The 11485-nt window shown below is 43.3% G+C and overlaps 1 long non-coding RNA gene across 1 annotated transcript; it reads left to right on the forward strand.

The window, feature by feature from the left end:
- The first annotated feature begins 3912 nt into the window (after positions 1-3912).
- LOC134474641 (uncharacterized) lies at positions 3913-6411 on the forward strand. The gene is made up of 3 exons (XR_010045507.1): positions 3913-4024; positions 4872-5004; positions 5982-6411. It is a non-coding gene; the product is annotated as an uncharacterized LOC134474641 (long non-coding RNA).
- Positions 6412-11485: the final 5074 nt, after the last annotated feature.

Genomic DNA, 11485 nt, shown 5'->3' on the forward strand with positions numbered 1-11485 from the left:
GCCTTCCTAAGCCTCCTTTGTAAATCCTTATCTGTCACACACACACACACACACACACACACACACACACACACACACACACAAATTAAATCTGATCCTCTAGTGCACCCTGACACAAAATGCCTCTAGCTACCTGTGCAACCTCCCATGAACAATTTCATGCCTCACTCATGTGAAACACCCAAAGCAGAACTGCAGCGGTGCTGTGCTAATTATGGGTTAGTTAACAGAGATGTTGGTGTTGGCCCCATTGGGTTAAAATTCTGTCCACTGCTTTGTTATTGGAAAAGGTATTTAATGTTGGTGTGTAGGCTCACACAGCTATGAAAATGAAGATAATTCCTAACTCACACTCTTGTAAGAATTAACATATGTAAAGCATCTCAAAGGGGCCCTGGCCTGACACCTATAAGTGCTACATATGCTTATTAATATGTTACATTAACATGTAAAGATACTTTTTTTTAAATCGATACCAGGATCGAACTCACTACCGCCTACTTGCAAGGCAGGTGCTTATGCCACTGAGCTAAATCCCCAGCCCCCATGTAAAGATACTTTTAAGATATAAAGAAATCAGACGATGGATATCGAAAGCACTCATTTCTCTGTAATAAAAGGACAACAACACAAATAACAATTGTATCTGAGCACTTGCTATATGCTAGGAACCATGGGAAGATCTCTTCACAGTAGTGCCAAGAGATGAGTATTGCCTTTCGTAACACTTTGTTTTTTAAATGGAAAAAAACCCACAATATTTCAAAATGAAATAATAGGAGAATAACAATAGTGGAAACTGAGGCTCCCAGAAGAGAATCAGTGTGCCTAAGGTGTCAGGCCTGGGAAAATTTGAGTCCAGACATCCATAAATTCCAAGCCTCAGACTCAGTCCACTCCTCTGCTTCCTGTCATAGCAGGCCTGGGTCTCAGAGTCTCCCACAAGCCTCCTCAGAGACCTGCAACCACACCTCGCTTCAGCCTGACCCAACCCCCAATGCCACGCCCCCTTCCTCAATCTCCCCCACAGGAGGGATACATACCTATTGGGCCCCAACTTTCTGGCCACGCCCCTTGCCCCGCCTCCCAAGAGGCTGACTCCCATAACTGGCCTCAAGTGAAGATTACACTCCACCTGGCCCAACCTGCGCATGCCGCGCCCACAGACTGTCCCTCGCCTTGAGCCTGCACATCCCAGTCAGTCCCGAGCCAACCCTGGCCTCGCCCTCACAGTGGATGCCGGTCTTGTGCACGGAGTCGCCATTTTGCAGCTGGAGAAGCCCTCTGGAGACCTGAACGCTCTTTCTTCAGTGGCCTAGCCTGTGGCGGGGCGGGGCCTGGGTCTGGGCCAGGTAGGCAGGCGGGAGCCGGCTGTGAGCGGCGGCGCGGCCCGGTGGCCCCGAGGTTAGCGGGCGCAGGTGCCTCGGCAAGGAGTCCTACGGGGGGGGGGGTCGCGGGCCCAGGGCGGGGGCGTGGCTCTGGGGGCGACCCGGCCTCAGCCCGCAAGGCCCCTCTCTCCCTTCCTCCCTCCTCTCCTTCAGGGGTCCGCACAGCCAGGACTGGCGTGCAGCCCGGAGTCCCTGGCCCCCACCAGGCGCTGCTGGGAGCCCAGCCCTGGAGTGGGACCTGCGGGAGGTGGCTCAGGTCTCATATGGCCTCTGCTGTCACTGAGCCTGGCTGTGCTGAGCCAGGGATATTTACCCCCAAAACGGCGATTTCATTCCATTCCGACCTCCTCCCTGCAGAGACTGAGAGAGGACCAAGATATTACAGTAAGATAGCAGTTATTATGCTACTTGCACATGCTTTAGCTAAATTCCCTTCCATTGATAAGGGGTTTCTGCTTCTTTTAATATTGGTGCCACTTGGGTGTTTAGGTTTTGTAAACATAAGGAGACTGAATGCAGCAAGGGGCTTTGACAACAAGGCAAAGTGTGATCAGTAGGGTTTAAAAATTTAAATCCACAAATAAAACTAATTCACACACATTTTTGAACCCTGCTACAAAATATCCAACTTGCCCATATTCGGCTGTCTCTAACCACTACTACCCAGTTCTGCTCATATGATTTATATATTTGCATAGTGTTGAATATTTATATTATACGCATAGGTAGAAGTTTATTTAGTTATCCTGTTACTGACCATGTACAAAAGTCTAGTTCCTCTTAGAAAAATTGCATTGAGCATATATCATTTTTTCTTGGGATGAATTCCAGAATTTGAAAATACTAATTCAGAGTTCTCTGTTCTTTCCCTGACACTTGACATGAACTGGTGCTTAAACAAGCCATGTTTACATCTTTCAAAATCTAGGTATTTGTCCAATTATCTTGGAAAATTTGGAGTTCAGCGACATGTTGAGTCATTTTCTGTGCAGGCTGAGAGGCAGGCCACACAACCTACTGTAGGATTTCATTTTTAAGTCATGTAACATGTTCATGTTTTTGTTTTGATTGACTATTCTGTTGTGTTTCATTTGGTTTTATTCTCTTTAAAATTAAAAATTAAAAAAAAAACATTTTCTTGCTGGGCATGGTGGTTCATGCCTGTAATTGTAGCACTCTGGCGAGTTAGAGAGGGGCATCACAGGGAATGCCAGGCTAGCCTGAAATACTTGATGAGTTCAAGATCAAGCTGCAGTACATAGAAAGACCTTGTCTCAGAACAAAACAACCCCTTTTTCATCTTTTCTTATTTTAATGTAGCATAAGTAGATACTAATAAAGAAAATATGAAAACACTTTTATAAATAGATTAAAGTTTTCATACCATGCAGTTTATATACTATGAAACTATAATATACTTTATATAACTATATATTGTGAAACAGCATAGTAGTTTCATACTATGCAGTTTTCATACTATGCAGTTTATATACCATGTTCCATTATCCTGGGGATTTCTGCATGAGCTATACGGCTGTGCAATTTTAAAAAAATTTTTTTAAGTTTTGAGACAGAGTCTAAATAATTCACTCAATTTCCCAGGTTGGATTTAAATTTGTGGTCCTCCGTCCTTAGCCTCCCAGATTGCTGGGAATCCACAGGATATCCTTACTTAGAAATTAGCAATCATTGTATATGTTTATGGGATAAAATGTGCCTTTGATCTATGGCTCCTTTGTAGTAAGAATCAATCTAGTTAATGTGTCTACCACCTTCCCAACCTACAAATTCTTTTACAGTGACTGCAAATCTCACTGTTTAGCAGTTTTGAAAGTTATCCTTCTTATTAACTGTGGTCACCATGCAGTTTAGGAGAGAGTTGAAAATTTGTTCTCCACCGTGCCCGAGATTTTGTATTCTTTGGTGAACATCTTCCTTTCCCCATCCCTCATGGAATTGATGACATTAAGAATCAGAGTGCCCAAGAAAGGTGTGAAGGTACTTGGGGCACACTGTTCTTCAGAACGACCAGGCAGTGGTACCCTGTAGCACCTCATCTTGATCCCAGTTTTTATTTTTTTGTTTTGTTTTTTCTTTAACTCAGTTCTGGGAATTGAATGTAGGGCTGTCTTAGTTACTTTTTCCTGGTTGCAGAGACAACATATCTAATGCCAAATGTTGGCAAACGAAAGGTTTATTTCTTACAGTTTTTGGAGGTATCAGTTCATACTCAGTTGGCTCCAAGGCAGGCTGGCATGGTGGGGTCACAGTTTATGGCTGCTGCAAACAGCAAGGAGGAAACAGGCAAAAGAGCAAGAAAGGCCTTCTTTCTGCCATTACATCACATCCTGGCTCCACCCCTAGGTCAGTGTAGCACTCACACCCCCAGTCCAAGGGATAAACAATGAACCAGTCACAAATGTGTAATATAAACGCATGAGGCCTGGGGGCCACAGACATAAATTGTGACAAGGGCCTTGCACTGAACTAGACTAACTTCTGTTTTTAAAATTCTTTTTTATTTTGAGCCAGGGTCACCACAAGGAACTACAGTGCTGAGACACCATTCTTGGACATAGATTCTTACATGTCTATGTGTGGATGCACCTTGATGTCATATTGGAATCTACTAGGAGGTGAAGCGGCCCTGAGCAGGATTTAAATTTTACTAATTTTCTTTCTATGTTTAGCTGTGAATCTGTGGTAGGCCCAGGCCCCTTGCCTGGAGATGGGAGCTGATTCATAGTAAGTGAACCTCTATGAATCACAGGTCCTGACTGAGGCCTGTAGTGGCTTGTGTGGCCAGAGATACCTCAAAAGGTAAGATAAGGCCACAGCTGTGGACAGTCTGGCTCCAACCACAATTAACTAGGTAGAGACTGCAGCTGCAAAGATTACTCCTACAATCTCACTTCTACCATGTCTTCATGATAAGAAAGTGCTACTGAATTGACTTGATTCATTACTTGGAGACATCCTTGAAGTGACACCCAAGGTCCTGCTCATTGCTTGTACTTTCCTCAGTTTCTCTGCCCTTTGTCCTTGGTCCTAATATAAGTGGACTGACACAGAGAATCCTTTGTCATTACCCTCACAGTGGAGCCCTACAAATCATGTAATTTCTCACTTTTTATGTAACCTCCACCATAAACTAGTTTCGGAGATCCAAGTTGTAGGACAGAACCCCATAATGTCAGAGACATTTCACTTTGAAAACCAAGATCCTTGTTCTCGCATTCATGTATTATTTCACGATCAGATTCCATGGATTCTTTTCCTGTGTCCCCAGAGAGAACAACCTCAGCATCCCCCCAGCTTTCCCTGCTTCCTGTGGCCCACACTGATGCCCCACACCCTTTATGTGGAAGATAGGGATGGTCCCAGTTCTTTCCTGCTTCAAACAGCTGTGAATCAAACTCCTGAAATCTTGCAAAGTTGTGCAACTGTCTGTAAGTCATAAACCTCTATTTTTAACCCTCCCAGGTCCAGGGACACTTATGTAGTGCTCTGATGGGAGCTGCCAGAAGGGGCTCTGCTCTGCCCCCCTTGTTCTCCCCAGTGCTGTTCAGCACCTGCCTTTAAACCTGCCATCAGATGGAGACATCGCACATATCAGGTATGTGTGCCTGCATGAATCAGCTTTGGAGGCTCATTGTTTTCTGCCCTTGTTGGCCACCTGTGGTGATTCTCTTTTGATTTATAATAATTTTTCATCTCTCACAGAATGGACTCATGACACCTCTTTTACACCTGTATCACAAACTATCTGTCTGACTATGGCTTGTAAGGAAAGGTTTCTTGTTGTAGTTTCTACATTATTCTTTTTTCTGTTTTTCAAATGCAATGAATCAGACCTCTCTAGCTCCCTTCTATCATTGAAGTCATGGGAACACTTTTCCAACATGAAAAGATGAGTAGTTACAAAATGCTCTCTATATTTTCCTGACAGAATTGTCTACCTGGGATTTTGTCTTCTATCAAAGAGCAACATCAGCCACTGTCTTTCAGTAAAATTTGACTGAACAGAGTCTGATAAATGATTATTAAAGACCCAGAGTACTAAATCACATTGAGAAAAAGGTCAGAGGTGGGTGGGGTATAGCAGGAGAGGACATGGGTATGGGTAATTCCAGTACTGAGCAGGGAGCTGGAAATCAACAGATGTGGAAATTGTACAAATAGATGTTGTACTTATATGCTACTCAATTGAACATAGTGAAACTAATGGTATCTTAAATTTTAAGGTAAATTGTACTAGAACTTAATGTCTAGAAGAATTAGAGACTTAGGAGTAGAAATGTAAACTGAAAATAATACAAGGTGTACAAGGAGAGGGGTAAGGAAAGGCAGGTGCTTTGTAGGAGTGGCCCTAAGTGGAGTTCAGGATGCTTGCTGTGGAGCCAGTAAAAGCCTCAGCTCTAGAATTCCTCAGCACAGGCTGCCTGGCCTTAGTTTTCACTTTGATACCAAAGCTGGTGAGGTCACTGGAGATGGATCTAGCATAAACTCTGCATGTGGGGCTTGAGCTCACTTAGCTACTACCCTGTGACAGCAGAAGGAGAAAAATTAAAAACTATCCTTGTTCCTTTGCAGGCCCTAGAACTTCCCAGTGCCTGTCACAGACAGTTCTGCGCAGAAATTCACCCCAGGAAAGCTTCCCATTCTTCTTTGACCCACTCACTTCTGCATGTCTCAGTGTTGCAGGAGGCCCCAAATCTTGGAGTCTTTGTCTGTATAAAGTGTCCCATGCACTCCCCAGAGGCCCACAGACCCAGGCCAAACCCTTCTGACTTCAGTTCTCATTTTCAGTGAGCTCAGGTTGGTCCAACTCAACTGGGCATCTTATAGATTTGGACAACAACCTACTGCTGCAGTTGCAGAGCCCTGCCCCAGCCTTTTCTTTGCCTTGGATGGGGTAGTGCTGGCCCAGGTGGTCCTCACATGCTGATAGAAGTCCCTAATACTGCTGTGACCACCTGTCCTCCCTTCTTCACGTAAGCCTAACATAAACCTCCCTTTCCAACCCTTGTGGTCTGTTGTCTCTGAGCAAGAGTGGTGTTTGCAGTGTTACTCTACTCATGGTCACTCAACAGGGGTACTGTACTATATATATCTGAAAAGTGAGTGGACAGATAATGTGGGTTCTGCCTGCCTTTCCTCCATCTTCTATTTATATAATAATGCATCACTGCATTCGGTGTGCCTTAGAGGAAATCCCCTTACCCTATTATGTGTTCACATGTACAGAGGCCAGGAAGTTAGGCACATTCACAGTAATGTGGGTATTACATGATGTTCTCTCCAAGGTTACGGTGTGGCCTGCACAACATTAAAGCACAAGACAACAGTGTTTATGTTTAATCTGATCATTACATCTGTCAGAGCCTAGTAAATTGATAATTAAATGCACCCACCAGCTTCCTGCATGATTTCTGTGTGGACCGAGATATCTCCCAGAAATTCCTGCTCTAGATAATAGGGAATCCCATAGAATGACTCTCTATTGTCCTTCACAATAAACAACAGCTTTTTCACTCAAGTGATGGATCCTTGGCCTGAGGCAACACTTTCCCAAGGCTAAGAAAAAACAGCAGTGCAGGAAGTGTCTCACCTCTGAGGCAAAAGTCAGGGATTTGGATAGAACTTGTTTTTCTGGTTTCCTATGTCATTCTAGACAAGACACCATGTCTCTCAGGACCTTCCCAATGTGTTAGTGTGCTCTATGGAGCTCATTCTGGCATCTGCCACCTGGGAACATGATCAGTGGTGTGAGATGACATTTGTAAGGTCTGTGTGCTGGTGTCACATATACCTAGTGCAGAGATTTAAAAGTGAAATCCAGGAAAGGTTAGGATGGAGGTGGAACACAGTGCACAAAATGTTAGCTCCTTCTGTGTGGTGGTAGAAATAAGACTCACCTCCTGGACATGATTCCCTGGTGGCTTCATGAGAGTGTGGAAATGCATTGATTCAGCCATCCTTATTTTCCCTAAGCATCTCAATTTCTTCTATGTATTGGAGCTGTGGCTTCTAATCAGGACCTCACACAGGCTGAGAAAGCACTTTGGGTGTAGCTACATCCCCATATCTAAGTCTATAGCTCCTATATTCACACCTGTGTGAGCCACCAAGCCTGTGGCCTGTGCTCCTACTCAGTAGCTGAAAATTCACCTTGTGATGGCTATAGCCTGTTCCCTATATTATGGTCCTAACTTTGTGGCTTATTATTAATATTATTATTTTAATTTTGCATTAGCAATGCTGAAATTGAGCCCAGGGCCTCATGCATGGTAAGCAAGTATTGTATCATGAGCTCTCTCCCCAGTTCCTGACTCACTCTTAAATAACTGAATATGGCAGAGGTTATTTGATGGTACTACTAAGGTTCACACAAAATAACTGTGACCAATCTCCTGATATTTTCCTTTGTTCTCCCCAGTATTTTTTTTTTGGTCCCTCTCTGGATCTCTGCCTTCAAAGAAGTCACTGCTATATCTGTAGCTTCCCTGAGGAGAGGCTGATGAACCTTGAGTGAGAAAAGGGAAAACAGACAGAGGAGACATTAGGCTTTTGTCCTGAGTCCTTCCTGTTGACAAAGGACAAAGCCTGAGAGCAAATTCTGCCCTAGTGGCATGTTCACTGAGTACGTAGCTCTGTGCACCAAGCTACTATGGTAGCAGCCACAGAAAAGCCTCCTGGATTCCTGATCCACAGCAACTCTTCATAGAACAGAGTATTATCTCATGTATCAGATAGGCACAGACTGACCTGCCTTGTATCTTTTAATATTTTGCAAATGTATGTAATGACTGGACAAAATTTGTCCTCTCTGCCTTCTTTCACCAATCAATCATTCTGAGCTTCCTGTACAATGTTTTTATATTTTTTATTAGAATTTTAATTCATGGCTTGCTCTGGTTTCTTTATTCATTTAGATGTTATTGGATATTCACATTGTAGTTTTCAGTTACTGAAAACAAACCTGATGTGAATATCTTGTGAAATTCTCTTCATGACATAGAGAGGATGCACAGAATATTAAGGTAGTCATATGTGTTACTCTTAAATTAACTACCAAAATGATTTCTAAAATGAATATACCACTAGCAATGCAAAAGGAGTCTCCTTCCTCACCAGTACCAGTGTACTTTGACCTAAAAAAAAGTCAGCTCTTAGTGCTCTTCAATACATGAGCAGGGTTTTTCCTTGTGAGATGAATATTCACTTACCTGATTACTGATAATGTTAAGAGACATGTACAGACTGGGAAGGGTCCATATGACTCCCAAGGGCATGTTGAAGGCCTTCAGAAGTGATAGACATGTGGATCTCACAGAGGCCTTCAAATCACTGCAGGCTCCTGCTGAAGTCACACTGCATGACCCAGGGAGCTCCGCCTACTTCTGAGGTTAAGGCCCCATGACCAGGAAAGTCTCTGTGCGTTCCCTCAGACCTGCTACTTGACAGAAGGTGGATGTGGAGGAGCCCCTAGCCCAAGGAGGGGGACTTGAGGGACTGCTCCTCTCTACCCATGATATACATATACAATTTGTATAGCCCTGGAGTATGGGAGCTGGCAAGATAGTTGAGTTAAAATGTGAGTGAAACTGTCTCAACATGGGTGTTATAGCTATGGGAAAATGGGGCTGATAACACAAAGATGAGCCCACAGAAGATGTGCCAAATTTATTCCAGCCAGCTCTGCCTCTATGTGACAAGTTCTACAGAATGTGAAATGGACAACCTGTAAGCAGATAAGCATACTTTAATTACTTGTTGACAGCAGGAACTGGGATCAGAGATGCCAGACCTGCAAGTGCTGATATGGAGAGCATGACTGCACCACAGGGACTGGGGCCTGTTATCTACAGTGTCTGGGGTTGGATAACAGGGAACTAAGGAGCATAACTGGATGCAGCCCCACTTTTATTCAACAGGTAAATGCAGCATTGGAGCACCCAATTGTGGTGTGGATATGACTTTACCTGTGTAACTGTGTATCACTGAAACATGATGCAGACATTTGGGGTGGCAACAAGCTCATTAGGGTGGTGCCCACTGATTGGCTTACTGTGGAAGCCTCTTAAGTCTGTGTCAGCTAGGGCTGACCATAACTATCCTACACTGACCAGGACACCACCTGGGTATTCCCATGTATCCAGGACACCATCAAACCCATTATTATGGACACACTGCAATATTGTGAATCTGTTCTATAGGTGCCACCATATTGTACAGATGGCCTAGTGGTTTGCTCTAGTGGCTGTGTTGTTACCAAGGACAAAAATCATGGACATAAATCCTTGTTAATGCAGGGCCCATGCCATTAACTTTACTTGCTAGGCTTGGTGTTGCCCATGGATGAAACTTCTCAAATGTGAAAGGTAGTTTTGCAAAACCACATGAGCCTTGATTTGGGAACCACAAGCCAACAAGGTACTTGTGCCATCTTTCATTAGAATATGACATTTATATCTCTGACCAATAAAGATAGGAACAAGAGGCCTTAGAATAAATGGATGTTCACCTGAGACTTCCGAACTGTCACCACGGGTCTGCCCCACAACCCAGCAACCAAGGACATGCTGGACTGCCACTCAGGCTAACAAAGTCAGAAACTACCCCACCTCCTGGACCTAGTATTACAGTTGACCTTTGGCTCTGACCCTTTCTCCTAAAAACTTGCACTATAGTGGATTACCATGCTGGCTTGATGAGAGACTCAGGAAACCCTCACACCAACAGAAGCTGTCAGCAGGCTCCAGTCAGTGTCGTGACTGTACCCCTAAAATAGAGGTTTGCTGTGGGTAAATAGGAGCAGAAACAAAGCTCCCTCCAACTACAAGCCATTGGCAAACCTGGCAAGACAGTGAGTAACACTCCACACAGAGAACATCAGACAAGTTGAGGAGTGTACCAACAAGGCCTCCCCTAGCTTGGAGAAAATTAAAAGAGCTTATAAAACACCCAGTGACACAATAGGACCTCAGGTGACACAAACACTATAGACAGGGAGATCTGGTGACCTGCAACAACCTGAAGACATAGCAATAGCAGGAACTAAGAGTTTTCCTAGGTCTATTCTTTTAGGCTAGTTAGTCCAGGAAGAATGTAGGACTCAAAAACAGGCCCTGCATGAGGAATTCAGGTGACTGGCTCTTCTTCATTTGATACCCAGCAATTGCACAACCATCAACCACACAGTAGGACCCTAAAATTCACACTGTGTTGGGATTGGAAGACCAAATATGTACCCAAAGGATGAAAATGACAAGGTGAATTGGAAAAATGCAATCTCAAACATCTAGCCAATCAGGAACAAGTACAGGTAACACTGAAATAGAGCATCTTAAAAGTCATATACCAGAAATCTGTGGAAAGATAGCAACTGAAGTAAAGAGAGAAATCCATGAGGCTATAGCAGAAATCAAATGAGAAAGAATGTCCCATGTTAAGACAGAAATCCTAACCTTATTAAACTAGTTACACAACATAGCTAGAGAAGAAATAGATTTAAAAAAACAGAAGAGCATAGGAAATTGATTGAAACTTTGAATGAAAAGTGTAGAAAATAAGCAGAATCCATGAAACAAGTGCAAGGAGATATCCAAGACAAAAAACTATTGAAAGCTGGTAAAGCTATTTAAAAGAAGCTGAGGATAGCTTGAGGACAGTGTCATACATAGTGATCATGATAGGGTAGAACTTCTAAAAACAGAGCAACATGAAATAATTCAGTAGCTTCAAGATGATGTGAAGATAAACATAACAGTAATAGACATCAGTGAAGGCACAGGAGTTGATGCTGACATAACTAAACTATTCAGAGAAGTAATAGTAGTAAATTTCCCAAATGCGGTAAAAGTCTAATATACAAGAATGTGATGCATACAGACTGTCAAACAGTCACAACCAACATAAATCTACACCCAGATATATAATAATTAAGATCTGAGACATAGAGCATAGAAACAGAATACTGAAAGCTGTTGGGGAAAAAGACACAACTCACCTATCAAGGAAAGCCTATTAGAATCACAGCAGAATATTCAGCAAAAATCTTCAGGGTAAGGATCAGCTTGGTGTGAAGTATTTCA

This window comes from Cavia porcellus, unplaced genomic scaffold, assembly GCF_034190915.1.
Source record: "Cavia porcellus strain 051 isolate PalLab524CR breed Dunkin Hartley unplaced genomic scaffold, mCavPor4.1 scaffold_34, whole genome shotgun sequence".
In the NCBI taxonomy this organism is placed as follows: Eukaryota; Metazoa; Chordata; class Mammalia; order Rodentia; family Caviidae; genus Cavia; species Cavia porcellus.